At 38.0% G+C, this 26,895-nt stretch overlaps 1 protein-coding gene across 6 annotated transcripts in view; it reads right to left on the reverse strand.

Moving 5' to 3' along the window:
- Positions 1 to 26,895, reverse strand: part of RNF24 (ring finger protein 24) — a 139,368-nt gene that overhangs the window by 103,043 nt on the left and 9,430 nt on the right. For 2 of the 6 annotated variants that reach the window (XM_082359216.1, XM_082359218.1), the window contains exon 2: positions 26,208 to 26,361. The exons of the other annotated variants lie outside the window; for them this stretch is intronic. The gene's annotated coding sequence lies outside the window, so the exon portion shown is untranslated. The remainder of the gene's footprint in view (positions 1 to 26,207; positions 26,362 to 26,895) is intronic. 6 annotated transcript variants of the gene reach the window in all.

Raw genomic sequence — 26,895 nt, forward strand, 5'->3', positions numbered from 1 at the left:
AAGACCCAGTGCAACCAAATTAAAAAAAAAAAAAAAGCACTTGAGGACTACGATGAACATCTCTTACTTCACTAGAAGATCTTCTAGGGACTTCCCTGGTGGCGCAGTGGTTAAGAATCCGCCTGCCAATGCAGGGGACACAGGTTCGATCCCTGGTCTGGGAAGGTCCCACATGCCATGGAGCAACTAAGCCCATGCACCACAGCTACTGAGCCTGTGCTCTACAGCCCACGCACCACAACTACTGAGCCCGTGTGCCAAAACTACTGAAGCCCACGTGCCTAGAGCCCATGGTCTGCAACAAGACAAGCCACTGCAATGAGAAGCCTGTGCACCACATCGAAGAGTAGCCCCCACTTGCCGCAACTAGAGAAAGCCCGTGCACAGCAACAGAGACCAAACGCAGCCAAAAATAAATAAATTAATTAATTAAAAAAAAAAAGGATCTTCTATTTCTTTGACTTCTTTTGGTCTTGGCTTTAGATTGGGATTTGTGAAAAAGAACTTCATTGATCTCTGTGAGGCTGCTTTATTGAAGCGAGTAAATCAACAGACAGTAGACACAGCAGGGAGAATACTTAGGATCTGGTTGAAGCCACACAGCAGCTCTTCAGCAAACACTGAATCAGAGCATTTAACCATCTGAAATATGGACTTAGAATCAACTTTACATCTCTCAGGTGTAAAATAAAAAAACAAAATTTCATCACAGACAGTTGGCAGCACTACTTAAATATGAGCTCCTTGTTTTCAATTCATTATAGAATAGTTTACTTTTGGAAGCAAACTACAAGGTTAGAGGTCTCATATAGTTGATAGATTAGAGATTGTATCTTTCTAGGGTCTCTCTTGAAAATAACTCCATAGATTCCATTGATGGTTTTTGCTTTAAATTTCAGGAAAGTAACAACCTGGGGGCTTTCATATTTGAAATGCTCTTCCTAAGGTCATGACTTCCAAAGCAAAAGGGTTAGACACTGGCTTAAATAAGTAAAAAAAAAATGTGCATGTAAAATCTCTATATTAAATAGACTATAATGTTCAGTTTACTACTTTGTGTTTCTTAGTCATATTGATTCAAGTTCAAACTGATTGTTAATAATCAAATATTCAAAATAGCATAAGCACAATTATAAATATATCACCTATGGATTTTGATTGCACTCAGTGCAGCAGTTGTAACAATTAATCTAGGAAAAAATCACCTCAGGAGACCCAGCTGAACATATAATCCCCCAAACTGGGGAATCTTTTTTTCTTCAAACAATTCTTTAAAGGGACTTCCCCAGTGGTCCAGTGGTTAAGACTCCGCCTTCCAACGAGGGGGGCGCGGGTCTGATCCCTGGTCGGGGAACTAAGATCCTTCATGACTCGTGGTACGGCCAAAAATTTTAAAAAATTAAAAAACCAATTTTTTTAGGATATTAATCAAAATAAACATTTTGCATAATGTTTTAGAGAGTCTATGACTAGCATTCACATACATAAACATCATTTAATCCTTATAATCACTGTGGGGTCGGTATTATACTCCTCAGAAGAAACTGAGACACAGAAAGGTCAAGTTGGTTGCCCAAACTGAAACTACTAGTGAGTGGTAGAAGAGGGACTGAAACCCATGTCTGAATCCAAATCCTTTACTCTTCCCATGAGAGCCTGCTGCTGCCTTCCATGGACCTTACTAAATTTGCACTGGACAGTGTTTGAATGAATGCACAAGTGAAACAATTTCTGTGACTGCTTCCTATGGGCAATGAGTATGCTGATACATCCAGCGTTATCTTCGTTGCTTTAGAGAGAGAGGCCCAAGAAAGGCCAATACTGTACTATAATTCCCAAAGAATTTTGAACAGTGAAAAAAATATATGTATATATGTTTTAAAAAACTTTTAATTTTGAAATAATTTTAGATTTACAGAAAAGTGCACAATTTCCCACATACACTTCGCCTAACTTCCCCTAACGTTAAAATCCTTTTTTTAAAAAAATTTTATTTATTTATTTTGGCTGCGCCGGGTCTTACTTGCTGCACGTGGACTCCTTAGTTGCGGCATGCATGCCGTATCTTCTAGTTCCCCGACCAGGGATTGAACCCCGGGCCCCCTGCTGGGAGCGCGGTGCCTTACCCACTGGACCATCAGGGAAGCCCCCCCCCCCCTTTTCTTGACCCTAGGAAGAGAATTTCAAATATGAAAGCCCCAAGGTTGTTGCTGCATGCAGGATCTTAGCTCCCCAACCAGGGACAGAACCTGCACCCCCTGCAGTGGAAGCGAGGAGTCTTAACCACTGGACTGCCAGGTAAGTGCCCCCAGTGTTAAAATCTTACACAACCATAGTACAATAACAGGAAATCAACACTGGTACAATACTATTAACTAAATTTCACACTTTCTTTTCTAGGATCCAATCCAAGATCCCACATCACATTTAGTTATGTCTCTTTAGTCTTCTCCAATCTGTGACAAAAACCCATGATTTTTAAATTAAAATTAATCAAGGTTTATTTGATTCTGAAAATGTCATGGCATTTCTGGAAACAGTACTGAATACTGAAAACCTGCCTTGGGAACTGCTGTGTCTATGTGAAAACCAAGAAAACATCCTGAAATAAAGAGCTACAGTGGCCCTACAGACGGAAAAAAGAGTCACTCTTTAAATAAAAGGAAGAGTTGGCTGTAATAGTCTGACTAGGTCAGTTATATTTAACATACCTGTCCACAGAAAAGAAGTCAACAATCAGTTATAACTCCCTGGAAAAGCACAGGGTACCAGATAGAAATCAATACAACTCTGTTTAATGGAGCAGTCATGAAAGATTAATTTGTTTTTAAATTAAAGGACATGAATTTGTTCCGTCTATAGATAAGGGAGCTTAATAACTAAATTCAAGTATACTAAAGGTTATTAGAAGGCATTAAATTTCCCCTACATATGGACCCCTTTTTCTAAACTGTAGCATAAGAGTTGCTGAGTTGTGGGTGACTCTAATTCAAACCCTTAACCCTTTGGAAGATGCACAGTCTCTATATGCTATTAAAGTTATTCTGGGAGAAGTGGCAAGAAGGTCCTCTATAAACCTGGATAGGTTACCTCCTATTCCTGAGGGTTCTGGGTTGAGCACTTTAATCCCAAGACTTTACTGGTGCATTCTCAATTACCAGAAAAGGTAATAGTTTTTCAGAATTCCTACAGGAGCTCAGAATCCCTGAAGAGGAAAGATTAGACGATATAAACTGTATGTACTAAAACTGAAACAAGGAAGTTTAGTAAATCACAAGCACTTCTAGAGTGGTAAAACAAGAACAAGCTAACAAATAAAAAATTGAAGATTCTGTTAGTGTACAGCCTTAAAAACAAAAGAATATAATGTCTTTGTGGTTTAAAAATTCATCAGCCAGGAAATGAGGGTAAGTCAGAGGGTTCCACAGCAGTAAGTGGGCTCCACTGAAGATGCCATAGCAGAGGCATTAACTGCAGACTTGAGCTTAGCCACACCCACCACTAAGACTGTAGGCAAGTTTAAATTTCCTCATGTGTAAAATGAGGATAGTTAAAACAACTGTCTCTGGGGGATGTGCGTAGCATATGGTGAGTGCTCATCATCACTAAGGTCTCTTGGTTCTTTGGTGCAAGGTTAGCATTGGGGTTACTGTCTAAATTTTCCTGAGTCAGGGATAATTTGGGCCTGGGACACATTTCCCTGGGCCACTCTGGTTCAGATCCAAATCTTTGACACTTGGTCACAAGTGTATATTGATTGATTGGCTGTTTTGGGCTCTTTGTTGCAGCACGTGGGCTTCTCCCTACTTGTGGTGCACGGGCTTAGTTGTCCTGCAGCATGTGGGATCTTAGTTCCCCGACTAGGGATCAAAGCAAGTGGACTCCTTTCTTTCTTTCTTTTTTTTTTTTTTAGTAGATCTTTATTGGAGTATAACTGCTTCACAATACTGTGTTAGCTTCTGCTATACAACAAAGTGAATCAGCCATATGCATACATATATCCCCATATACCCTCCCACTTGAGCCTCCCTCCCTATCCCACCTTTCTAGGTCATCACAAAGCATAGAGTTGATCTCCTTGTGCTATGTTGCTGCTTCTCACCAGCCAACTATTTTACATTCGGTAGTGTATATATGTCGATGTTACTCTCACTTTGCCCCAGCTTCCCCCTCCCACCCCATGCCCTCAAGTCCATTTTCTATGTCTACCTCTTTATTCCTGCCCTGCAACTAGGTTCATCAGTACCATTTTTTGTTTTTTTTTAGATTCCATATATATATGTGTTAGCATACGGTATTTGTTTTTCTCTTTCTGACTTATTTCACTCTGTATGACAGACTCTAGGTCCATCCACCTCACTACAAATAACTCAATTTCATTTCTTTTTATGGCTGAGTAATATTCCATTGTATATTTGTGCCACATCTTCTCTATCAATTCATCTGTCGATGGACATTTAGGGTGGTTCCAAGTCCTGTCTATTGTAAATAGTGCTGCAATGAACACTGTGGTACATGTGTCTTTCTGAATTATGGTTTCCTCAGGGTATATGCCCAGTAGTGGGATTGCTGGGTCATATGGTAGTTCTATTTTTAGTTTTTTAAGGAACCTCCATACTGTTCTCCATAGTGGTTGTATCAATTTACATTACCACAAACAGTGCAGGAGGGTTCCCTTTTCAACACACCTTTTCCAGCATTTATTGTTTCTAGATTTTTTGATAATGGCCATTCTGACCGGTGTGAGGTGATACCTCATTGTAGTTTTGATTTGCATTTCTCTAATAATTAGCGATGTTGAGCATCTTTTCGTGTGCCTCTTGGCCATCTGTATGTCTTCTTTGGTGAAATGTCTGTTTAAGTCTTCTGCCCATTTTTTAATTAAATTTTTTGATTTTTTTGATATTGAGCTCCATGAGCTGTTTGTATATTTTGGAGATTAATTCTTTGTCTGTTGTTTCATTTCAAATATTTTCTCCCATTCTGAGGGTTGTCTTTTCGTCTTGTTTATGGTTTCCTTTGCTGTGAAAAAGCTTTTAAGTTTCATTAGGTCCCATTTGTTTATTTTTGTTTTTATTTACATTACTCTAGGAGGTGGGTCAAAAAAGATCTTGCTGTGATTTATGTCAGAGAGTGTTCTGCCTATGTTTTCCTCTAAGAGTTTTATAGTGTTTGGTCTTATATATAGGTTTTTAATCCATTTGGAGTTTTTGTGTATGGTGCTAGGTAGTGTTCTAATTTCATTCTTTTACATGTAGCTGTCCAGTTTTCCCGGCACCACTTATTGACGAAGCTGTCTTTTCTCCATTGTATGTTCTTGCCTCCTTTGTCATAAATTAAGTGACCATATGTGCATGGGTTTCTCTTTCTATCCTGTACCATTGATCTATATTTCTGTTTTTGTGCCAGTACCATACTGTCTTGATTACTGTAGCTTTGTAGTATAGTTTGAAGTCGGGAGCCTGATTCCTCCAACTCTGTTTTTCTTTCTCAAGATTGCTTTGGCTCTTCAGGGTCTTTTGTGTTTCCATACAAATTGTAAAATTTTTTGTTCTAATTCTGTGAAGAATGTGATTGGTAGTTTGATAGGGATTGCACTGAATCTGTAGATTGCTTTGGGAAGTACAGTCATTTTCACAGTATTGATTCTTGCAATCCAAGAACATGGTATATTTCTCCATCAATCTTTCATTTCTTTCATCAGTGTTTGTTGTTTGTTTTTTAAAATTTATTTATTTTATTTTATTTTTGGCTGCATTGGGTCTTTGTTGCTGTGCGCAGGCTTTTGTCTGATTGTGGCGAGTGGGGGCTACTCTTCATTGTGGTGCGCAGGCTTCTCATAGTGGTGGCTTCTCCTGTTGGGAGCACAGGCTCTAGGCACACGGGCTTCAGTAGTTGTGGCACACGGGCTCAGTAGTTGTGGCTCATGGGCTTAGCTGCTCCACGGCATGTGGGATCTTCCTGGACCAGGGCTCGAACCCGTGTCTCCTTCATTGGCAGGCGGATTCTTAACCACTGCGCCACCAGGGAAGCCCTCATCAGTGTTTCATAGTTTTCTGAGTACAAGTCTTTTGCCTCCTTAGGCAGGTTTATTCCTAGGTATTTTATTCTTTTTGTTGTGACGGTAAATGGGATTGTTTCCTTAACTTGTCTTTCAGATTTTTCATTGTTAGTGTATAGGAATGACAGAGATTTCTGTGCATTAATTTTGTATCCTGCAACCTTACCAAATTCATTGATTAGTTCTAGTAGTTTTTTGGTGGCATCTTTAGGATTTTCTATGTATAGTATCATGTCATCTGCAAACAGTGACAGTTTTACTTCTTCTTTTCCAATTTGTATTCCTTTTATTTCTTTTTCTTCTCTAATTGCCATGGCTAGGAATTCCAAAACTATGTTGAATAAGAGTGGTGAGAGTGGACATCCTTGTCTTGTTCCTGATCTTAGTGGAAATGCCTTCAGTTTTTCACCATTGAGTATGATGCTTGCTGTGGGTTTGTCATACATGGCCTTTATTATGTTGAGGTAGGTTCCCTCTATGCCCATTTTCTGGAGAAGTTTTATCATAAATGGGTGTTGAATTTTGTCAAAAGCTTTTTCTGCATCTATTGAGATGATCATATGGTTCTTATTCCTAAATTTGTTAATATGGTGTATAACATTGATTGATTTGGTTTACTGAAGAATCCTTGCATCCCTGGGATAAATCCCACTTGATCATGGTGTATGATCCTTTTAATATGTTGTTGGATTCTGTTTGCAAGTATTTTGTCAGGATTTTTGCATCTATGCTCATCAGTGTTATTGGTCTATAATTTTCTTTTTTTGTGATATCCTTTTCTGGTTTTGGTATCAGGGTGGCTTCGTAGAATGAATTTGGGAGTGTTCCTCCCTCTGCAAGTTTTTGCAAGTTTGAGAAGGATCGGTGTGAAGCCATCTGGTCTTGGACTTTTGTTTGTTGGAAGATTTTAAATTAAAGTTTCAATTTCATTACTTGTGATAGGTCTCTTTATATTTTCTAATTCTTCCTGGTTCAGTCTTGGATAACTGTACCTTTCCAAGAATTTGTCCATTTTTTCATGGTTGTCCATTTTATTGGCATATAGTTGTTTGTGGTAGTCTCTTATAATCCTTTGTATTTCTGTGGTGTCAGTTGTGATTTCTCCTTTTTCATTTCTAATTTTATTGATTTGCATCCTCTCCCTTTTTTTCTTGATAAGTCTGGCTAAGGGTTTATCAATTTTGTTTATCTTCTCAAAGAACCAGCTTTTAGTTTCACTGATCTTTGCTATTGTTTTCTTTGTTTCTATTTCATTTATTTCTGCTCTGATCTTTATGATTTCTTTCCTTCTACTGACTTTGGGTTTTCTTTGTTCTTCTTTCTTTAGTCGCTTTAGGTGTAGGGTTAGATTGTTTATTTGAGATTTTTCTTGTTTCTTGAGAGACTGAATTGCTATAAACTTCCAGCCAAGAACTGCTTTTGCTGTGTCCCATAGGTTTTGGGTCATTGTATTTTCGTTGTCATTTCTTTCTATGTATTTTTAAATTTCTTCTTTGATTTCTTCAGTGATCTCTTGGCTATTTAGTAGTGCACTGTTTAGGCTCCATGTATTTGTGGTTTTTACAGTTTCTTCCCTGTAATTGATTTCCAATCTCAAAGCGCTGTGGTCAGAAAAGATGTTTGATATGATTTCAATATTCTTAAATTTTCCGAGGCTTGATTTGTGACCCAAAATGTGACCTATCCTGGAGATGTTCTGTGTGCCCTTGAGAAGAAAGTGTATTCTGCCACTTTCGGGTGGAATGTTCTATAAATATCAATTAAATCTATCTGGTCTATTGTGTCATTTAAAGCTTGTGTTTCCTTATTTATTTTCTGTTTAGATGATGCGTCCATTGGTGTATGTGGGGTGTTAAAGTCCCTTACTATTATTGTGTTACTGTCAACTTCTCCTTTCATGGTTGTTAGCATTTGCCTTATGTACTGAGGTGCTCCTATGTTGGGTGCATAAATATATTATATCTTCTTCTTGGATTGATCCCTTGATCATTATATAGTGTCCTTCCTTATCTCTTGTAACAGTTTTTATTTTAAAGTCTATTTTACCTGATACAAGTATTGTTACTCCAGCTTTCTTTTGATTTCCATTTGCATGGAATATCTTTTTCATCCGTTTACTTTCAGTCTGTACCTGTCCCTAGGTCTGAAGTGGGTCTGTTGTAGACAGCATATATATGGGTTTTGTTTTTGTATCCATTCAGCCAGTCTGTGTCTTTTGGTTGGGGCATTTAATCCATTTACATTCAAGGTTATTATCTATATGTATGTTCCTCTTACCATTTTCTTAATTGTTTTGGGTTTGTTTTTGTAGGTCTTTTTCTTCTCTTGTGTTTCCCACTTAGAGAAGTTTCTTTAGCATTTGTTGTAAAGCTGGTTTGGTGGTGCTGAATTCTCTTAGCTTTTGCTTTTGCTTGTCTGCAAGTGGACTCCTTTCTGAAGTGACCCAGACAGAGAATTTGGGGAAACAAGAGTTAGTTTAGGTACATTTCTTCAATAACAATTTCCAGATTGCTAATCTGTATAATTCAAAAGCTTATCCATTTTTGGATCTTAATTTTGTAGGAGGAAAATTCTATAGCCTTAAAACAGCATCTAAGATGCTTATGACTAACTCAGCAAACCCCAAATAGTTATGAATACAGCAAAGTGTGCAGGCTACCAGGTAGTTTGACACTTGTGATAATTATTTTAAGTTTCTAGATATTATAGTCCTAAGCACAGCCTGAAAGTCTCTCCCCTTTGCCTACTGGGATCATTTTGCTCTTTTAAGAAAGATATGGGAAGATGTCATCCTTAAGATGATTTCAGGCAGACAATGGAACAGATAAGACAATGGCACAGGCAAAATACATTATTTTAATATTCTAGGAGGTGAGTCTGGTTCTCCTGATTTTGTATTTTCCAAAATTCTAAAAAAATCTAAATCATTCCAGAACAGTGAATAATTCTCCTCTAAATAGGTTTTTAAACATCAGGACTTGCTATACCATTAGCCCTGAAAGCTCCTATATAAAAACATTTTACAAGACCACTACTAATCTTCATCATGCAAAGCACTATTATCTTAATTTCATAGATGGATATATTAAAGACAGTACAAATTTGTGATTCTTTTTTTCCCACTTCAAGATCAGGAATGAGATGGGTGGTTCAGGTCAGATGAAGCCTTACAAGGTTTATGTTCCCAGTAAGGTCAGTGTACATCTAGGGTTGTGTCTATTCTCTGGTTGATCAATTTCCCCAGGAGTTACTGGGCTCAGTGGGAAAAATTTACACTAACTAAACCTAGAAGAGGCCAGCTCATAAATCATAACATCAACTGATGAATTCAAACCAGGAAATATGTCTAGCAGTTCTCTCTTGGAAGATCTTATGCATTAAACCAATTACAGAAAAGAGAATGATGTATTCTTTTTAAATTTTTAAAATTTATTTTTACTTAATTAGTTTTTGGCTGCGTTGGGTCTTCGCTGCTGCACACGGGGGGTACTCTTCGTTGCTGTGCACGGACTTCTCATTGCAGTGGCTTCTCTTCTTGTTGGAGCAGGGGCTCTCGGTGCATGGGCTTCAGTACTTGTGGCACACAGGCTCAGTAGTTGTGGCTTGCGGGCTCTAGAGCGCAGGCTCAGTAGTTGTGGCGCACAGGCTTAGTTGCTCTGTGGCATGTGGGATCTTCCCGGATCAGGGATTGAACCCATGTCCCCTGCATTGGAAGGCAGATTCTTAACCACCAAGCTACCAGGGAAGTCCCGAGAATAACATATTCTTGAGATGTTTCTACTACACTGTCAGCTCTTCTCTTCTAAAAGGACAGTTCCATTTAGAGAACCAATATCGGCAACTAAAAACACAGAAGCTTCCTTCTTTAGTGGAAGAGATATAATGGCAAACAAACACTCCTTGGTTTTCCTTTTTGTTTATCCAGATAGCAGAGACACCCTCCCCCCAATATCTCTTTTCCCTGTCTTCCACTCTAATCAGAAGTTTTAGCTGGGCACATGGCTCCACTTTCCAGCTTTCCTTGCAGCTATGCATGGCCACATGTTTCATGGATTCACACATGATGATTCACAAAGAAGTGTCTGGGAATCATGATTAACAGAGCACTGAAGGTGCCTTCCACCTTCTGCTTCATCCCTTTCTCCACCCTGTAATGTGGATGCCATGATCTTGCTCAATAAGAATATGGTTTACACTCAAGAGGAGAACAGAGTACTAAGAAGGAAAGGGGATAATTGGTAAAATGTCATGAAGTTCCCTTCATGATGCCATGAAGTTCCCTATCAGATCAGTGCCAACTCTTACATGAGTGAGAAATAAATTTTAATCTTGTTTTAAACCAGTTGTTGTTTTGTGTTTTTTGTTACTCACAGTTGAGCCCATCTATCTAATATAGAAATGTTCTGGATGAGTACTATTTTAAATTATTTTGTATTAATAGACATTTGCAATATCAGACTATGGATCTTAATTCCAGTTCAGAAAAATATGATTTTTGTTAAGACATGTCATTAGCCTTCTGTCATGGCACCACATTAGATAACTAAGTAGAACACAGGAAATTCCACAGTACAATGCAACCTTCTTGATAGGAAGTAGTCTGGAACCATCAATAATACATTTACATATACATCTTCACAGAACCATAGAGTTAAAGACCATCATCCCTAATTAAGTGTTGTAGTCCAAATGACCCACTTTGCAGAGGAAGAACCTGAGGCACAAAGAGGATGGGTTTTTCAAAGTCAAAAGGCTGGCTTTTTCTTTTTTAACTGCAGCCACAAACTTGTGGGGAATATGCTCTGTGGATTGTACTTCTATGTATCTTATTTCTAACAACTCACTTATACTAAAATATAATCATTGGTTATCCCCAAATAAAACACTTAGCTCATCAAGCTCACATAAAAATTAAAAATGTAGCATGTAACAACAGACAATTACATGTAACATGTAACCATAGGCATTATAGAATAATAACTGAGTTATGCAGAACTCTCAGCAGAAAAATTAGTTACAAGAGGAAAATAGCAATTAAAAATAACAGTGGTGCAATGGTTTTAGTTACAATAGTCCCATTGTAATGTGTAACTCTAGTTCCCCAGAGTTACACATCATTATTATTTGTACTGAGGGATGTACCAATAATCATGACATTATTAATGTACATAAATACAGCAAAAAAAGAGTGCTGGCACATGAATCTTTTCCACATTTTATATTGAAACACCATTCTTTGGTTTGCAGCCACAGTAACTGTTTATAGGACTTTTCTAATCATTTGTAACTGACAACCAGTCATGGGACACCAATCAACTTTATTTTTAAAAAGTCACTTTATCTCTTCTTCCTACAGGATAAGTTGGTGTGCTTCTAAGAATCTTAATGTAACAAAAAGGGAACGTGGATAGATCTTGAAAAGACCATGCTAGGTAAAAGAAGCCAGTCAAAAAGGACCACATATTGTATGATTCCATTTACATGAAAGCCCAGAATAGGCAAATCTATAGCAACAGAAAGAGTATGTTAGTGATTTCTTAAGGGCGGGAATGGTGTATGTGGGGGGATGGTGGCAGCATTAGGGAATGATGGTTATGGGAGCAGGGTTTCTTTTTGGGATAATGATAATGAAAATGGTCTAAAATTGATTATGATAATGGATGCACAACTTTGTGAATATGCCAAAAGCCACTGCATTGTAAAATTTAAATGAGTGAACTATATGGGATATAAATTATGTCTCAATAAAGCTGTTTAAAAAGGGGGGTGGGCAGTCCTAACCACAGCAATCAGAGAAGAAAAAGAATCCAAATTGGAAAGGAAGAAGTAAAACTGTCACTGTTTGCAGATGACATGATACTATTCATAGAAAACCCTAAAGACACCACCAGAAAACTACTAGAGCTCATCAACGAATTTGGTAAAGTTGCAGGATACAAAATTAGTACACAGAAATCTATTGCATTTCTATACACTAACAAAGAACTATCAGAAAGAGAAATTAAGAAAACAATACCATATACCATTGCATCAAAAAGAATAAAATACCTAGGAATAAATGTAACTAAGGGGGTAAAAGACCTGTAGTTAAAAAACTGTAAGACACTGATGAAAGAAATTGAAGACGACACAAACAAATGGAAAGATATACCGTGTTCATGGATTGAAAGAATTAATATGGTTAAAATGACCATACTGTCAAAGGCAATCTACAGATTCAATGCAATCCCTATGAAAATATCAATGGTATTTTTCACAGAATTAGAACAAATAATTATAAAATTTGTGTGGAAACACGAAAGACCCCGAATAGCCAAAGCAATCTTGAGAAAGAAGAGCAGAGCTGGAGGTATCGTGCTCCCTGACTTCAGAATACAGCACAAAGCTACAGTAATCAAAACGGTACAGTACTGGCACAAAAACAGACACACAGATCAATGGAACAGAATAGAGAGCCCAAAAATATACCCATGCACTTACAGTCAATTAATCTATGACAAAGAAGGCAAGAACATATAACAGAGAAAATACAGTCTATTCAAAAAGTGGTGCTGGAAAAACTGAACAGCTACATGTAAAAGAATGAAATGCGAACATTTTCTCACACCATATACAAAAATAAAATCAAAACTGATTAAAGCCCTAAATATAACACTGGAAACCATAAAACTCCTAGAAGAAAACATAGGTAGAACACTCTTTGACATAAATTGTAGCAATATTTTTTTGGATCTGTCTCCTAAGGCAAAGGAAACAAAAGCAAAAATAAACAAGTGGGACCTAATTAAACTTAAAAACTTTTGCACAGCAAAGAAAACCAATGACAAAACAAAAAGACAACTTACTGAAAGGGAGAAAATATTTGCAAATGATATGACCAATAAGGGGTTAATATCCAAAATATAAAAATAGCTCGTGCAACTCAACATCAGAAAAACAATCCGATTAAAAAATGGGCAGAAGAAAAGTGAACCCTCTTGCACTGTTGGTAGGAATGTAAACTGATACAGCCACTATGGAGAACAGTATGGAGGTTCCTTAAAAAGCTAAAAAATAGAATTACCATATGACCCAGCAATCCCACTACTGGGCATATACCCAGAGAAAACCATAATTCAAAAAGACACATGCACCCCAATGTTCATTGCAGCACTATTTACAATAGCCAGGTCATGGAAGCAACCTAAATGCCCATCAACAGACGAATGGATAAAGAAGATGTGGTACATATGTACAATGGAATATTACTCAGCCATAAAAAGGAATGAAATTGGGTCATTTTGTAGAGACGTGGATGGATCTAGAGACTGTTATACAGAGTGAAGTAAGTCAGAAAGAGAAAAACAAATATTGTATATTATTTGTATTGTATTACAATATTGTAATATTGTATATTAACGTATATATGTGGAATCTAGAAAAATGGTACAGATGAACCAGTTTGCAAGGCAGAAACAGAGACACAGATGTAGAAAACAAATGTATGGATACCAAGGGGGGAAAGCGGGGGTGGTGGTGGTGGTGGTGGGATGACTCGGGAGATTGGGATTGACATATATACACTAATATGTATAAAACAGATAACTAATAAGAACCTGCTGTATAAAAAAATAAAATAAAATTCAAATAAAAAAATAAAAAGTGGGCAAAAGACCTGAATAGACATTTTTCCAAAGAAGACACACAGATGGCCAATGGGCACATGAAGAGGTGCTCAACACTGCTAATCATCAGAGAAATGTAAATCAAAACCACAATGAGATATCACCTCACACCTGTCAGAATGGCTATCATCGAAAAGATTGCAAATAACAATGTTGGCGAGGATGTGGAGAAAAGGGAACCTTTGTACACTCATGGTGGGAATGCAAATTGGTGCAGCCACTATGGAAAACAGTATGGAGGTTTCTCCAAAAATGAAAAAGAGAACTACCATAGGATCCAGCAGTTCCACTCCTGGGTATTTATCCAAAAAAACCCCAAAACGCTAATTCGAAAAGATACATGCACTCCAACATTCACAGCAGCATTATTTACAAGAGCTAATATATGGAAGCAACCTAAAGTGTCCATCAACAGATGAACAGATAAAGAAGATGTGGTATATATATGCAATGGAATATTACTCAGCCGTAAAAAAGAATAAAATCTTGCTATTTCCAACAACAGGGATGGACTTTGAGGGCACTATGCTAAGTGAAATAAATCAGACAAAGACAAATACTGTATGTTATCAGTTATATGTGGAATCTAAAAAAATACAACAAACTAGTGAACATAACAAAACAGAAACAGACGCACAGATACAGAGAACTAGTGGTTATCAGTGGGGAGAGGGAAGCAGGGAGGAGCAAGATAGAGGCAGGGGATTAAGAAGTACAAACTACTATGTATAAAATAAATAAGGTACAAGGGTATAATGTACAGCACAGGGAGTATAGCCAATATTTTATAATAACTTTATCATTAAAAAAATTTTATTTATTTATTTATTTATGGCTGCACTGGGTCTTCATTGCTGTGCGTGGGCTTTCTCTAGTTGCGGCAAGTGGGGGCTACTCTTCATTGCAGTGCATGGGCTTCTCATTGCAGTGGCTTATCTTGTTGCAGAGCATGGGCTCTAGGCGCGCAGGCTTCAGTAGTTGTGGCTCGTGGGCTCTAGAGCACAGGCTCAGTAGTTGTGGTGCACGGGCTTAGTTGCTCCATGGCATGTGGGATCTTCCTGGTCCAGGAATCGAACCCGTTTCCCCTGCATTGGCAGGTGGATTCTTAACCACTGTGCCACCAGGGAAGTCCTTATAATAACTTTAAATGGTATATAATCTATAAAATTTTTGAATATGTTGTACATCTGAAAGTAATATAATACTGTAAATCAACTATAGCTCAATTAAAAAAAAAACTTACTTCTTAAAAAAAAAGGGAGGGGGGAAGAAAACTGACTTAAGATAACCATCAGAAATGACATATCCAGAATCTCCTAAAAATTTAAGAAAGTATGTAGTACAGTTCAGTAGTAACAATTTTTTATATCATCTGACCACTACCAGAATGGAACCTCTAACCAGCCACAGCTCGGCAGCCAGGTTAAAATGGCGGCATAACTGGTCTCGTATTTATAAACAGGAGAGAACTGAGATGTAGCAAAGATTGTTCTTGTGTTCACTCTTTCCATTGTCCCACCCCTTGCCTAACAACAACAATCATTAGGAGAGCGCTTTATTAAAGGAGATAAACTACACTCACAATAACTCTGAAGTTATTAAATTATAAATTCAATAACTCTGAAGCATTCCGTTATAATTACCGCTTTTCAGGCTAAGAGAGGTAGTGGTTCACCAAAGCCACACAGTTAACAAACAGTAGGGCCAGAACTTACTCAAATCCCACATGCTTTCCACTACATCACCTTACTTCTTGTTTGCTTGTATGAAAATAAACTTGTAACTTACTGTGCAAAAACACATGTTTAGGTTTTCAAGAGTTAGAAGTTAGTCTGAATAAAATGTAAATGCATCCTCTGCTCCAATGATTTCATTGCATTTGTGGTTTAGTTAGCTTAGCCTGAAGAAAGTCCTGAAGTTTCTCATGAGGAGTTAATTTTCTTCAGCTTTACAGAAACTTTTAAGTCAGATAATACATAAAATGTCAGAAAAAGAATATTAAAATTACAACCTCAGATCTAATAAATCCAGATGTGAAGTACCCCTTTAACTTCATTAAATGTAGTGGAGTTAGTCAACAAGAGTGTCTTCCCACCAGACGTGTGATTTCTATAAATTCAGATTAATCAATACCTGGTACTTAAAAGATACTCAGTAAATATTTATTGACATGAATAAAGGTAAGATGGTAAATCCAAGCAGCATACTGGATGAAATAACTGCAATATTCCTAAATAGACAAAAACCACCCTTGTTTCTGGCATAAGATAAGAAAGGAGAATATACAAGCTTTGTGGCCTCTGAACAGCAGAGCTTCTAATCAAGGACCTACTGTATAGCACAGGGAACTGTACTCAACATTCTGTAATAATCTATATAGGAAAAGAATCTGAAAAAGAATGGATATATGTATATATATAACTGAATCACTTTCTGTATACCCGAAACTAACACAATCAACTATACTCCAATATAAAATAAAAATTAAATAAAAAAAATAAAGAGCAGAGCTTCAACCCCACTAATCCTTGGGCTCTTTCTAGCCCATACAACACTTAAAAACAGGGGAACCTGGGCTTCCCTGGTGGCGCAGTGGTTGAGAATCTGCCTGCTAATGCAGGGGACACGGGTTCGAGCCCTGGTCTGGGAGAATCCCACATGTCGCGGAGCGACTGGGCCCGTGAGCCACAATTGCTGAGCCTGCGTGTCTGGAGCCTGTGCTCTGCAACAAGAGAGGCTGCGATAGTGAGAGGCCCGCGCACCGTGATGAAGAGTGGCCCCCACTTGCCGCAACTAGAGAAAGCCCTCGCACAGAAACGAAGACCCAACACAGCCATAAATAAATAAATAAATAAATAAACAAACCCAAAGTTTAAAAAACAAAACAAAACAAAAAAAACCAGGGGAACCGGACAAAGGCTTCACGGTATGGCACAAGCCCAGGGGCTTCTGGCTGCATTAAATGAGGGCAAGAAGTCAACACAGTTGAAACACATACTCCCAGAGGGTTCTTTGAAAAAAAGAAGTATGTACTTCTTTTTTTTTTTTGTAGTTAAAAAAAAATTTATCGGAGTGTAGTTGATTTACAATGTTGTGTTAGTTTCAGGTGTACAGCAAAGTGATTCAGTTATACATATATTCATTCTTTTTTAGTTTTTTTTCTCATAAAGGTTATCACAGAATATTGAGTTCCCTGTGCTATACAGTAGGTCCTTGTTAGTTATCTATCATATATAGTAGTGCATGTATATTAATCCCAAAGTCCTGATTTATCCCTCCCCACCCCACCCACCTTTTCCCCTTTGGTAACCATAAATTTGTTTTCGATACTGGTAAGTCTGTTTCTGTTTTTAAATAAGTTTGTGTCATTTAAAAAAAAATTAGATTCCACGTATAAGTGATATCATATGATATTTGTCTTTCTATGTCTGACTTACTTCACTTAGTATGATAATCTCTAGGTCCATCCATGTTGCTGCAAATGGCATTATTTCATTCTTTTTTTAATGGTTGAGTAATATTCCATTGAATATATGTACTACATCTTCTTTATCCATTCCTCTGTCGATGGACATTTAGGTTGCTTCCATGTCTTGGCTATTGTATTTGGTGCTGCAATGAACACTGGGGTGCATGTATCTTTTCAAATTATGGTTTTCTCCAGATATATGCCCAGGAATGGGATTGCTGGATCATACGGTAGTTCTGTTTTTAGCTTTTTAAGGAACCTCCGTACTGTTATCCATAGTGGTTGTACCAATTTATATCGCTACGAACAGTGGAGGAAGGTTGTCTTTTCGCCACACCCTCTCCAGCATTTGTTTGTAGACTTTTTGATGATGGCCATTCTGACTGGTGTGAGGTGATACCTCATTGTAGTCTTGATTTGCATTTCTCTGATAATTAGTGGTGTTGAGCATCTTTTCATGTGCTTTTTGGCTTTTGTATGTCTTCTTTGGAGAAATGTCTGTTTAGCTCTTCTGCCCATTTTTTGATTGGGTTGTTTGTTTATTTGATATAGAGCTGCATGAGCAGTTTGTATGTTCTGGAGATTAATCCCTTGTTGATCACTTTGTTTGCAAATATTTTCTCCCATTCTATGAACTGTCTTTTCATTTTGTTTATGGTTTCCTTTGCTGTGCAAAAGCTTTAAGTTTAATTAGGTCCCGTTTGTTTATTTTTGTTTTTACTTTCATTACTCTAGGAGGTGGGTCAAAGAAGACATTGCTGCCATTTATGTCAAAGAGTGTTCTGCCTATGTTTTTCTCTAAGAGTTTTATAGTGTCCAGCCTTACACATAGGTCTTTAATCCATTTTGAGTTTATTTTCGTGTATGGTGTTAGGGAATGTTCTAATTTCATTCTTTTACATGTAGCTGTACAGTTTTCCCAGCATCACTTATTGAAGAGATTGTCTTTTCTCCATTGTATATTCTTGCCTTCTTTGTTGTAGATTAAGTGACCATAGGCGCATGGGTTTATTTCTGGGCTCTCTATCCTGTTCCATTGATCTGTATTTCTGTCCTTGCATCAGTACCATAGTGTTTTGATGACTGTAGCTTTGTAGTATAGTCTGAAGTCAGGGAGTGTGATTCCTCCAGCTACGTTTTTCTTTCTCAGGATTGCTTTGGCTGTTCAAGGTCTTTTGTGTTTCCATACAAATTAAAAGATTTTTTGTTCTAGTTCTGTGAAAAATGCCATTGGTAATTTGACAAGAATTGCAGTGAATCTGTAGATTGCCTTGGGTAGTAGAGTCATTTTGACAATATTGATTCTTCCAATCAAAGAACATGGTATATCTTTCCATCTGTTTGTGTCATCTTCGGCTTCTTTCATCATCATCTTATAGTTTTAAGAGTACAGGTCTTTTGTCTCCTTAGGTAGGTTTATTCCTAGGTGTTTTATCCTCTTTGATGTGATGGGAAGTGGGATTGTTTCCTTAATTTCTCTTTCTGATCTTTTGTTGTTAGTGTATAGGAATACAAGAGATTTCTGTGTATTAATATTGTATCCTGCAACTTCACCGAATTCATTGATGAGCTCTAGTAGTTTTCTGGTAGCATCCTATAGGATTTTCTATGTATAGTATCATGTCATCTGCAAACAGTGGCAGTTTTACTCCTTCCTTTCCAATTTGGATTCTTTTTATTCTCTGATGACTGTGGCTAGGACTTCCAAAACTATGTTGAATAAAAGTGGTGACAGTGGGGACTTCCCTGGTGGTCCAGTGGTTAATAATCTGCCTTCCAATGCAGGGGACACGGGTTTGATCCCTGGCCGGGGAACTACTACTCCCTGCCCACATGCCACGGGGCAACTAAGTCCACGTGCTGCAACTACTGAGCCCCTGCGCCACAACTAGAGAGCCCGCGTGCCACAACTACTGAGCTGGTGCACTCTGGATCCGCACACCACAACTAGAGAAAAGCCCACGTGCTGCAACGAAAGATCCCGCATGCAGCAACTAAGACCCAACAGAGCCAAAAATAAATAAATAAACAAACAAACAAACAAACAAATAAATAAAGTGGTGGCAGTGGGCATCCTTGTCTTGTTCCTGATCCTAGAGGGAATGCCTTCAGCTTTTCACTGTTGAGAATGATGTTAGCCATGGGTTTGTCATATATGGCCTTTATTATGCTGAGGTAGGTTCCCTCTATGCCCACTTTCTGGAGAGTTTTTATCATAACTGGGTGTGGAAGAAGTACGTACTTCTTATCTTCTTTATCTGAATAGTGAAATGAACCCTACTACTCAGCACCTAGCATAATGACTTGCATAGAGTTGGTGTTCCACAAGCATCTGTTTTAATTCAATAGGTAGGAAAACGTAATTTTCAGCACTAAAACCATTTTAGAGTCCTGATAAGGAATAATCAGCTCAACTGACTAAAAAGTATATTGATCTTATCTATGGTCTTTTGAGGCATCCCTTTATAAAGGCATTCTTTATCTTTCAGAAAAGACCCACAGTATTATTATTTTAAAATTAACAGCATAATCATAGCAAGATTTTGCCTATGGAGAAATCATAATAGCACATACGTTTAATGGTCTCAAATACAATTAGAGGCTCTCTAGAGATGGTCACTAAGCTAAGAACACTGACCTGTTTAACTTTCGTTTGATATCAAGGTTACTCTCCGCAGAATACACAGATTCAGGAGATAAATAAAAACAACAGGCTTAAGGTAAAATGGAGCAGGAAAAATAAGTAGGGCTTTATATTCGCATTAGTTGATTCAGTAATTTTACTGAATAAGAATGTGAAGACATGAGGTTAACCAAGAGGTATTATGAGAAATGGTGATCAAAGGATTTTTTCCCATAAAGTACAATTTAAAGTAAAAGAATGATATTCAGTGAAGAATTCTCCCTGCCTTTTAAGATATTTAATAATTAATTCTATAATACATAACCTTGATTTCTTTAGTCTACCCACAATTTCACAAAAATACTGACAATATGTTAGGGATATACATATGTGAAAAGCCCAGTCTAAGAAGAGTGAATGGACTAGACATTCAGGGGCTGGGTCATACTGACTCTGGAAATCTCCCAATTTTTAAAAATTAATTAATTAATTAAAAACTGAAGTATAGTTGGTGTACAATATCGTATAAGTTACAGGTATACAATATAGTGATTCATAATTTTTATTTTATTTTATTTTTTTAAATTTTTTAAAATTATTTACTTTATTTATTTAATTTTTGGCTGCGTTGGGTCTTCGTTGTGGTGCACGGGCTTCTCATTGCGGTGGCTTCTCTTGTTGCAGATCACAGGCTCTAGGTGCACAGGCTTTAGTAGTTGTGGCTCATGGGTTCTAGAGAGGAGGCTCAGTAGTTGTGGAGCACGGGCTTAGTTGCTCTGCGGGCATGTGGGATCTTCCCAGGCCAGGGCTCGAACCCATATCCCCTGCATTGGCAGGCGGATTCTTAACCACTGCACCACCAGGGAAGCCCAATTTTTATTTTTTTAATTTTAAAAGATATTTATTTGGCTGCATTGAGTTTTTTATTTTAAATTAATTAATTTATTTATTATTTTTGGCTGTGTTGGGTCTTCGTTTCTGTGTGAGGGCTTTCTCTATTTGCGGTGAGCAGGGGCCACTCTTCATCGCGGTGCGCGGGCCTCTCACTGTCGCGGCCTCTCGTTGCAGAGCACAAGCTCCAGACGCGCAGGCTCAGTAGTTGTGGCTCACGGGCCTAGTTGCTCCGCGGCATGTGGGATCTTCCCAGACCAGGGCTCGAACCCGTGTCCCCTGCATTGGCAGGCAGATTCTCAACCACTGCACCACCAGGGAAGCCCTGCATTGAGCCTTGGTTGCAGCATGCGAGATCTTCATTGCAGCATGCAGGATCTTTCCCGCACTGTGGTGCGTGGGTTTCTCTCTAGTTACGGCACATGGGCTCCAGAGCACGTGGGCTCAGTAGTTGCGGTGTGCAGGCTCTCTAGTTTTGGCTCATAGGATCCAGAGTGCGCGGGCTCAGTAACTGTGGCGTGTGGGCTCTCTAGTTGTGGTGTATGAGCTCCAGAGTGCGCGGGCTCAGTAGCTGCAGCATACAGGCTCTCTAGCTGTGGCACGTGGGCTCCAGAGCGCATGGGCTTAGTTGCCCTGTGGCATGGGGGATCTTAGTTCCCTGACCAGGGATCGAACTCACGTCTCCTGAACTGGAAGGTGGATTCTTAATCACTGGACCACCAGGGAAGTGCTGATTCATAATTTTTAAAGGTTATATTCCATTTATAGTTATTACAAAAAATTGGCTATATTCCCTTCCAATTTTAAAATTCTAATCTAGTTAGTACTCTTTCCTCTCCACTGCTTGATTCTAATTTATAAAAGACTTTCATTTACCTCTACCTTTAACTTTCAGAGCAATTAGAGTGTACATTCTCAAGTGTAAAAGGAAAACAATCATTCACATTTTACTACAGTATTCAATTTCATTGTAACACTCACTAAAACAAAAGATTAACACAATTCCTTTTATTCTGATTCAAACTCATTATCTTTTATCAAGAGCATAACAGTGTAAGATTACTTGGCAGTCTCTCATACAAAATGTATTTCAGAGTAACCCCAAACAGTCTTAGTTGATGAGATAAAGGTCTTCTTTACAGAACTCCTGCTAATAAATGTGGAAGAGAGGACAGAATTAGAAAATCACCATTTTGCCACAAAGAACGCTGACATGATCATCAATGGGGTCTTTTAGCATCACTAGAAGTAGGGTAGCCAGACATAGCAGGCCTCTGGATGTGATGCAATATTAAGCATCTCCTAAGCATTCTCGCCAAAAAACTTAAATCTGTTTTAATCAAGCCTCTAGAGCTAACTTCCATTTCTAGGAAATACAGGGAACAGAGCAACAAACTGACACTGCGATTTAAGTGAACAAATCCCAAATGTGAGAAGTTCCACAGGACAACTGACCTGGTTCCTGTAACTAGTCCATGACACACAAAAAAAAGTGGAGAGAGAGGGAGGGAGGAGGAACTACCCTAGATCAAAATAGGCATGAGAGACAAAATGACCAAATGTGAGCTGTGGACTTTGAATCCTGGTGTGAACAAGCCATCTCTGAAAAAGATATCCTTGAGACAACTGGGCAAAAGTGAATAGGGTCTAGTTATTAGATGATACCAAGGAGTAAGTGTTAATTTTATTAGGTATGAGAATAGCATTTTGGTTCTGTATGAGAATAGCATTTTGGTTCTGTAAGACAACACCCTTATTTTTAAAAGATGCATATAGAAGTATGTCAGGAAACATGTGCAAAAATGTCTCAGATTTGCTTTAAAATACCTCAGCAAAGAAGGTAAAAGAAAAAAGGAAAAATGAAACAAATATGGCAAAATCTTGATAACAGTAGAATCTGAGTGATGGGCATATGTGCGTATGTTGTACTAATTCTCTACTTTTGAGTGTATTTACAATTTCCTATAATAAAAAAAAATTAAAAAGAAGAATCTCACTAGCAGAGAAGCCTGAAAAACAGTACAGGTAAATCTATTAAGTAATATTAATCTTGGGTAGAAAATAAATGGATCAATGAAAAAAATTTACGTGGCAGTTGCTTATTTAGAAATCGAATGAGTTATATGGCAAACATAAATTTTCCCTTTTTATATGGTTAGTGCTATCGACTGTACTATATGACACATGTCCTCCCCAAATTCACATACTGAAACCAAATCCCCAATGTGATGGTCTCTAGAAGTGATTAAGTGATGAGGGTGTCACTCCCATGAATGGCATTAGTACCCCTATACAAGTGGCCCCAATAAAAAGGACCCCAGGTAGCTTCCTCACCCCTTCCACCACGGGAGGACATAGCAAAAAGACAGTGAAAAGTACCGGCTATGCACCAGCAAGTCGGCCCTCCCCAGACACTGAACCTGCTGCCACCCTGATCTTGGATTTCCCAGCCTCCAGAACTATGAGAAATTTCTGTTTGTAAGATACCCAGGCTATGGTATTTTGTTATAGCAGCCAGAACAGATTAAGACAGTCAGACAGCTATGAAATATAAAGTTTTATTCCTGAGGTAGCTTATACTACTGAAAACCCATGGCAAAGAACAAGCAGTTTTACAGGATACATTAAAAAAAACTTTTAGGAATGCAACTGTCTGTTTCCTCTCCTCAGAACTGTGTAATGCTTTTATATAATTCTGGAGTTCTAAATAGATGGTGGTAGTGAACTGAAATAGAGAAAACTGAAACACAGAAAACAGAATTCACAGCTGCATTTTGAACTGAGTGCTGTGAGCTTTGGATTATCCAGGTGGACCCTAAACCCAATGACAGTGTCTTTATAAGAGAGAGAAAGAAGAGAAGACCATGTGAACATGGAAGCAGAGATTGGAGTTATACAGCCAAAAGCCAAGGAATGTGTGGAGCCACCCAAAGCTGGAAGGAGCAAGGAAGGATTGTCTCCTAGTTTTTGGAGGGAGTGCAGCAGCTCTGCTGACACTCTGATTTCAGACTTCTGGCCTCCAGAACTGTGAGAGAATAAATTTCTACTGTTTCAGGCCATCAATTATGTGGTAATTTGTTACAGCAATGCTAGAAAACTACACAGCCCCTTTGCCCATTCTAACAAGTCATTTTTATTTACCTCGCTTTTATTTACTGCAGTAGTTCAGCAATGGTTAATTACTTCAAGAATATCAGAAGAAATAAAAAATATATATGCTCCCCAAATCTCTCCTTATTTTCTAGCCATTTTCTGCAAAGGTCTCAATTTCCTTTATCAGTAGTGTTCCAGGGAACTCCCTGGCAGTCCAGTGGACTCGGCGCTTTCACTGCCGTGGCCCAGGTTCAAGCCCTGGTCGGGGAACTAAGATTCCATAAGCTGCTTAGTGCGGCCTAAAAAAAAAAGTCTTCCAAAAGTGCCATTGCAGGATAGCATCTGAATAGTAAAGAGCTTGTGAAAGTTGACAGTATCAACTGAGACACTTGGTGGGTTGGAGAATGAAGGCCTGGGTTCTAAACCTGGCTCCTGACCTTGTGAACCTGAACAGGTTACTTCTTTGACCATTTGTTTTATCATCCATAAATAACCCTTTGGGGGTTGCTGTAAGGAGTAAATAAGCAGTGCATTTAAAGATACTGACATAAAAGGATTTTACTATAGGTTAGCTAATGTGAAAGATGATTTTCTGGGTACAATATTCTCCCTGGCTATTGATACACTGTTCTATGATACAAAAAAAATCTTTCTCACTACCACAAAATTTCCTCTGGACTGTTACAGGGACAATCAATAAGTTTAAGTAAAAATTTTTATTTAATTATAGCAAGGCATGAGATTTCCAACATATCTCTGAAGAAGTTTTCCAATTTCTTTCGCACTAAAGGAAAAGAATGAAAGCCAACACCTTTGATTTACCTTCCCACCAATTTTCCATAAACTATATTAGCTCATACTTCAGTGTTTCATTATTTGCCAAACTCTTTCTTTTAGTCCAAGATGAAGAGCCTATTTGGATATTTCAAGTTTATACCACTGAGCAAAATTTTTCATGCTCAGAATTGGGAGAGAACAATAAAGAGACACAGGTAATTTATAATTTTTTGGTTTGCCTAGATGAAGTTAACAGACAGGTATTGCAGCACCATTCAATCTCCAAATAAAAAAATATTTTAAGATAACATAAAGCATACTGATAGACTGTTGGTGAAGTTATTAACACTGTCATCAAATGAACTGAATGCTCATATTATACTTGCAGTGCCATATTTGTACTTCTTTTGTTCTCAGTTAAACGTTATGACATTAAGTTTGCTAAAGAACTGTAACTGATACAAACACCCGTCTACTTAGGAAAACATAAGTAACAGACAAAATGAGACACAGATTTTAAGACAACACACATAATTAACGTTCTACAGAAGCCTGTGGTTTATAGGACCAAGCTTTATGACAAGATGAAAATTTGTACTAATCCAAATGACTAAAACTTTAGAAGAAGAAAATGAAAAGAAGAGGGAAACCTTACTTCAAGAAGAGTCAATAAATGAAAACAAGAACAACTGAAAGCAGGTAAACTGGAAGTTACTTATAATATAAAAACATTCACTATAGTTACTATAGTAGTAAGCAACCCTAATACACCTAACAGCATTGAATCCATAAAAATTCAAGTTGCATTACACTTTTTCAGAGCAAAATCACAACTTAACATGAGGTTCACTTGTAATGCTATCTAAAAAGTAGCTTCCTTTCCTTGCCATTCAGGCTTGTTCTAACTCAAGCACCATGGAGGTGCAGAGCAACTGTCTGGTGTCATACTGTCCTTACGTCGGGTGCAGGGCCCAGGCTGGCTTTCCCAGGCATGGCCAACCAAAAGTAAGGCCACTGGTCAGTTGTTCCTAGGCCAGCTGGCATGGAAGAAAGTGTCTGATTCCCACCTCCACAGCAGACAAGGCTCAGCCAGCTGGCTTTCAACGGACTGCACTAGTTGGAGTGCTCACAATTCTTTTCAAACCATCTGGCATTCTTTTTGAATCCTAAATTTACCCAACACTACACTCTGATGTCTGAAATGCTCAGATAATTGGAGGAGTCTCCACTGCCTACCCAGATAAGAAAAGAAAGGGGCAGAGTAACTGCTAAGTCAATTACTTTAAGAAACAATTTCTAAAATTAAAAATCGAGACAGATAATAAGGGGTATAGATAATTTAACACGCAGAAAACTTTTAAGTATCCCTTAAGGCTGGCTGGACACAACTCTCCCTACTTTGAACTTCTACAGAGCCTGTCTTTATCCCTCAATGTGGCCCTTGGAGTGGATTTTGTATTGCTACATATATTTATCTTCCCAGCTAGCTAGTAAGTGAAAAGAACAGTATCTTATGGCCACTTTAAAAAAATCTTTTGATGACATACTGGGTGTTTTAAAAGTTCCATTTCCAGAAATAAGAAAACTTAATGAGGAATAACATGAATTAACATGCAGAAGGAGCCTTACCTCTGGGCAAGCCAAATAAACAAAGAACAGAACTTGGCTTGAAATAAAAATATTTTATCAAGTGACCAAAATGATTTCTCAAATGACCAAACTGCTGGGAAGTGCTATAGGGTGCTCATCTGTCAACTGCAGATCATCTATCATGTGGGGTAATCTGGGGAACAGAGAGACAAGGAATCAGAAAAAGCCCACAAAACTAAAAACAGGAGAGTCACATTCATAGCCAATATACTCTAGGAGATATAAGTACTTCAAACAAAAATATTACAGTGACCAAGTCAGATCAAATATTAGAAACCAGAGAAGGGTATACAAACAATAACTATAATTATTTTTCATTGCATTAACTGCCATGCCAAGTACCGAGTTTAGCATTTTACATGTTATCTAATTTGGCACACACAACCAACATATGAGGTGGGTACTATTCTTATTTCCACCTGGCAGATGAGGAAACAGAGAGGTTAGGAAACCTGCCCAAGGTCACATGGCAAAAAGTGAAAGAGCTAGAATTCAACTCCAATCAGTCTGACTACAAAATCCAGGTGCAAGACTGCCAATGTTAAATTATACTTGTGAAAGAATGAAATGTAAAGTAACACAGGTAAAATTCAATCATTAATACAGTCTTCATAATTTTTCAATTTTCAAGTGTAGCAAAAAGTAGAGAATAATTTAAAAAATAAAT

This window comes from Balaenoptera borealis (genome assembly GCF_965194805.1).
Source record: "Balaenoptera borealis genome assembly, chromosome: 16".
Classification (NCBI taxonomy): Eukaryota; Metazoa; Chordata; class Mammalia; order Artiodactyla; family Balaenopteridae; genus Balaenoptera; species Balaenoptera borealis.